Raw genomic sequence first — 5,800 nt, 5'->3', positions numbered from 1 at the left:
AGAAGAAGAAGAAGAAGAAGAAGAAGAAGAAGAAGAAGAAGAAGAAGAAGAAGAAGAAGAAGAAGAAGAAGAAGAAGAAGAAGAAGAAGAAGAAGAAAGTAGTGGTTTGAGGACAGAATCTGAGACACAGGGACAGTAACTGGAGAAAAGAATTTCAAGAAGTTCTGCTTTGGTGAACAGAGAGAAACAAGGTGATAACTAGAGAACTAAGTGACAACTAAAGAGTGTTTTTGTTGTTGTTAATTATGTTATTGCTTTGTGTTTCATTTTATGCAGTACAGGGGATTGAATCCAGGACCTTCACACCAAGCTACAACCCCAGGCGTTTGTTTTTTTTTTGTTTTGAAACATGAAGTTGCCCAGGCTGGACCTGAACTTGCCATTCTCCTGCATCAACCTCCTAGAGTGCTGGGATCACAAGTGTGCACCACCATGCCCAGCTTAAGATGGAGACAGTAGAGCACGTTGATGAGTTGATGGGAAGAGAAAGGGAGAGGTTGATGATTCAGAGTAGAGAAGACCTGACGGAACAAAGATCTGGAGAGGTGAAAGGTGGCATATTATCTTTTCCTGCAAAATTAGTGACTTAAACAATACATGTTTGTTATAATCATTTCTATAGTTCAGGAGTCTGAGCACTGATTAACTGATTTTTCTGGAAGGCAGCAATCATTAGCCAGCATTAGGGCTCTTTTGAGGCTCAAATGGGGTAAGGTTCACAGCCAAGTTCCGTGGTGTTGGCAGCACTTGGGTCCTTGTAGGCTGCCAACCTTTGGGGCTCCATTTTTTATTAAATGCTGGCAGCTCATGGGCTGTATAGTGAAATCTTGCTAAAAATAAAATAAAATAAAAAGGTGACCTTTTCAGACACCTTGATGCACACCACTATGCCATTGAAAGCCAGTAGATAGAGCAATACTTCTCCAATCACATTCAAGGGACTAAGGAAATCAGTCACCCAATGCTGGGAGTGGAAGGAGTAGGGGTAGTTGACAATACACAGCCCTGGCTTCTGCTTCACTTGGTCTGACCTTGGAATGTGCTGGTGAATCTTAGGAATGCTAATGTCTTATGTCTTTGTACATCTATCTTTTTTTTTTTTTTTTTTTGAGGCAGGGTTTTGGTATGTAGTCCAGGCTGTCCTTGCATTCATGATGTAACCTAAACTGGCCTCAAATCTGAGGCTCCTGCCTCAGCCTGCTGAAAGCTGATATAACACCATCATGCACGGTTGCACATCAGTTTTTACACAGGAGCTCTGTTTGTTTTTTTTTTTTAATTTATTTGTGTGTGTGTGTGTGTGTGTGTGTGTGTGTGTGTGTGTGTGGCCAGCTCAGGCCACCAGGGGGCAGCGCTGGCTGGCATGTGGTGCTGGGGGATTGAACCAAGGTCCCTGTGATTTGCTAAGCTTGTTCTAAATAGGTGCTTTAGACCACTGAGCCATCTCACCAGCCCCATGGAGCTCTGTTGATAGAACATAAAACTCCAGCACAAAGGTGAAGTTAATTTTTAGTTTATTTTCTACTAGAACATATATCCAAAACTATTTTTTTAACGATTGACATAGTTTATTTAGACTTAGGACAGCAGCCACCAGAAGCAGCAAAAGAGGTGGCAAAGAGGATTAGGGAAAAGTGGCACTTTTACTTTAAACAAGAATGAGGCAGGAGATCCTTCCAGATGCTGCAGCGGCTTATACACAGGAGCCCCTACTGGAGGAACAGCTTTAGGCATCAGCTTCACTCACACCGAAAGCCAGATACACAAAGAAGAACCAAGTATACATACAGATATACAGGCAACTTTTTTTTTTTTAACCAGAACATCACATAAGTTTATTTCAGATGTAACAACAATGTTAAAATTGAAAAGTTTAATTTTTAACGGCACCAAGTAAACTCAACCATTTAAGTACTTTTAAAGTTATTCCCTCCAAAAACTGAGGGAGCTTTTCTTTTCCACCACCACACCATGGTTTCCCAATAGTTCTCTTGCTGAAGGACTTTTCAACTGACGAGAAAACTGCTTTGGAGATAACTTTAGAACTCTTTCCCTCGAATGAAAACTAATATGGACAAATTATATTGCATAGATTTCTCTATAGATTCTTTTATAGACCTAAATGCAACTTAGCATATGGTATAATTTTAATCTATTTGCCCCATAGTAAAAACCAACTATCTTGAAAAGTATGGTGGATAGATTCTGTGATCTTCTAGTTAACAGAATTACTGATTTAGGTCTAAGATTATCTTTACTATTTATCAAAATAACAAATTCAACAATGGACATTAGTCTTTATTGAGTAGTGCCCAATATCTACCTCTTCCACATCTTCCCTTCTATAAGTGGATAGAATTATTTAATTCCAGCTTGATGGAGGAAAATTAACCTTTTACAAGCACTAAGAATTTAGATTAAGTCACTGACCAGTGGGAAAAGAAACTACAACAGGAAGCCTACACACTCAATTCAAACTTGAATATTTTTTCTATCTTTAAATAACATGTACTTAACTGTGAGGCAGGTATTTGATTTTCATTAAGCACATTTAGGGATACATTCATAGGACTGCTTAGATAGTCCAGGTGAAATAGTTATAGAAATAGAGGCAGTGTGGTCTCAGAAAATTCATTTATATATCAAAATCTATTTTGATACCTGGAAGTCTACAAAAAGGCTGAACACTCTTCATGCCTTCTGTTACTGAAGTACTCCTCTCTTGGCAAGAGCAAGCTGAAACTTATCCATGAAGGTAAGTAAAGGTGCTTAATATTAAACATTTCTTCTAAGCTTGGATTCAGATTAAGAAACTCATTCTGAAGACCAACTAGCATGGTCTTTCTACATTTTCACCAAGATAGAAACCTATGGACTTATTTATTAACCATTTTCCTTTAAAAATTTTTTCTTGACACTCAACATTGCTAAAGACTATTTTACTTTATACTCTCACATTTCCAAATGAAAACTTAAGGTTATAAAGTGTGTACATTCTATAAAGTAATTTTACCATGTAACTTATTTGGAGATGAGATTTTTATATATGAGAAATTACAAATCAAACTTCCTTTTTAAAGTCAGGTGACAGGGCCAAGGATTTAGCTCGGTGGCTCAGTGCCTGCCTGGCAAGCACGAGGTCCTGAGTTCAATTCCTGGTATCCCCCTGCCCCCAAAGTAAAAAAAAAACTTAAGCTTTGCACATTGGCTTTCAAGTCTACTGAGACCATTTCTTGAGTCACTACCACTGACAATCTAAAAAAATTGCAAATATTGAGATTGGATGAGAGAAAAACATGAATATTTCAGATGTCTCATTTTACAAAAAGTTATCAACCTGTCAGAACCACTCCCTGCTTGTTAGATAATGATCTAGCATAAAACCATTCCTATCAGTAGAGGTCACAGAGATATTTGTACTATTAACACTTTGTGCTTCTACTTTCCCAAGAATAGAAGCAGTTTGTTCAATAATTCCTCTTATCCCAAATCCTTAAACTCAAATAAGTGTAGGCACAGAGTACAAGCAAATCTGGGATATTCTCCAACAGATAAGGAGTAACATCATAACTATGTTATTCTCAAAAAATACTGTCTAGATATTCTTTCTTATACAATCACTCACTGGCAACATTTTTAATAGCCAGTATTAGTTGACATTAAATGCATTTATTGTGCCCCAAGTCCATCTAAGCTTTCTTTTAGGTATTTTAAACTATGTCCAAGAAGGAAACACCTGCTTCAAATTCATTTAGGGGTGTTAACTTGTAAGGACATCAACTCTATTTTTAAAGTTAGATTAACTATGGTATTTTGGGCTTACTGAAGGAAAAGGACAGGAGAAAAAAACCTATATCACAATAAACTTCTTTAGGTCAGTTAAAGGCTACTAACTCTAGCTGGGATATTAAAAAAAAATTTAACCTCACCAGTTCACACTCTAAATACTAATCAGGCAACTATTATACATCAGCTGGATCCCCTGGGAAACTAAAAGCCATTTTTAAGGATAGTCCCACTCATCCTTTAAAGCAAATGTTTAGGTTACCCTAGAATAGAAACGAACCGCGTAACCAGTTAAGGTATAAAAAATAAAAAGACCCACAATCTTTATTAAAGTCTGTTAATGCAGTATAGTATGTACACGTGGCACATGGTGCCAATTTTATTTGCAGCTAGAGTATTCAAGTTGACAAGTTAAGCCTTTGCCACAGCCTTGGCCAAATCTTCAACTAACGCACAATTCAGCTGCGCTAGAGTGCTGATGTGAGCATGCGCTGAGGTGGCGTATTTGTTCTTGATAGTCGTGTGCTTTGTAAGCCCACGATTGACCACTACTATATTCTTAGCCAGGTGCTGCATTACAGGAAAAAGAGACTCTTCAGTGTACAACAGGTAATGCTGCAGAGTTGGTGTCCATTCACCATTACCAAGAATTTTCTGTGCTAAGCAAAAAGCTCCTGCTGCAATTTGAAAAGAAGGAAAGTGCACCATATCGTAGTCCAACATAGACAGCTCCATCAGGTATGTGGCCAATGTATGTTGCTCAACATCCACCTCTCCAATCTTTGATGCTCTACGAGGAAAGTGCAGGGGGAGTGGGCGACCCAGCCCGAAGTTTAAAACTCTTAGAATCTTCATTTCCATCTGTCTGATCTGGTGCTTAGTGTAAGTGTTGCTAGTCACATAGGCAAAGTTCCCAATTTCTGGAGGGTACATTTCTTCGTATTTGCTTGTGATGAACATAGCAGTGACTCTGACCAGCTGCAGCATCTTCTTAGGCACACAATTATTCTGCATGAACCGGTCAATAATGGACACAGTCATGTACATGGTCTCCTGCAGCAACCTGAATTTCATCTGAACCTGTACTAGCTAGTCAATTAGGATGGCTCTCATGTTTCCAGTGATTTCTCGACCCAGTAGGTATTTTGGTCTGACTGCCTGCTCTTCCTCAAGCTGTCTGAGATAAGCATAGCTATCTTTCATGTATTCACTACAGAGGTTTGGATCTGCTCCATCTTCCGCATCTACATCACTCACAGCCAGAATGACATCAGAGAAAGCCTGACACAGATGTTCTTCAGCAGGGGGACATCCAGAGGTCTCCATGGGACTTGAAGAGGGAGTATCAACCAAAATTGGTTCAGGAGAAAGTTTTTCATCCTTAAGAGGAACAAGCTCAGGCTCTGGCACACACAGAGGCACTTTTTCCTGAGGTTTCTGTAGTTTTTTAGCAGCAACTTTTCCAGTCGCCGAAGTTTTTGCTTGCTTTTTCAGGGGCACTCTGGCTTGCAGCTGCTCACTGACTTTGTTACCGATGTCTCCGAGAGCTGTTCTTGGCCTCAGGCCTGGCTTGGAGGCTGCAGCAGTGGCCAAGGGCACACGCTTTGCGCCTGCCATACTGACTGTGGCCTTATTCTCAGCATTAATTTTTGTGTTTCGGGTGACTCGGAGCACCATGGCTTCCTCTTCACCGGACAGCAGCAGAATACCGGAGCCCTTGGTGAGATGGCTCAGTGGTCTAAAGCGCCTACTTAGAACAAACTAAGCTAAGCAAAGCACAGGGACCGCAGTTCAATCCCCCAGCACCACATGCCAGCCAGCCCCGCCCCCCAGTGGGCTGAACTGGCCACACACACACACTAAATAAATAAATAAAATTAAAAAAAAAAAAAAAGAATACCGGAGCCCTAGGAAAAGCTGGGCACGCACCCACTAGAGATCAACAGCCGTTCCTCCGCAGCATGATCCAAAACTATTTGAAGTAGTACACAAAGTTTGCTGCATGTCTATTAAG

The 5,800-nt window shown here is 40.0% G+C and overlaps 1 pseudogene; it reads right to left on the bottom strand.

Moving 5' to 3' along the window:
* Positions 1-4,197: 4,197 nt before the first annotated feature.
* LOC101576576 lies at positions 4,198-5,463 on the bottom strand (annotated as a pseudogene).
* Between the last annotated feature and the right edge of the window lie 337 nt (positions 5,464-5,800).

This window comes from Octodon degus, unplaced genomic scaffold (assembly GCF_000260255.1).
Source record: "Octodon degus isolate 3935 unplaced genomic scaffold, OctDeg1.0 scaffold00018, whole genome shotgun sequence".
Lineage (NCBI taxonomy): Eukaryota > Metazoa > Chordata > Mammalia > Rodentia > Octodontidae > Octodon > Octodon degus.
The sequence above is the reverse complement of the archived record's forward strand: the minus strand, read 5'-3'. Positions and strand labels throughout refer to the sequence as shown.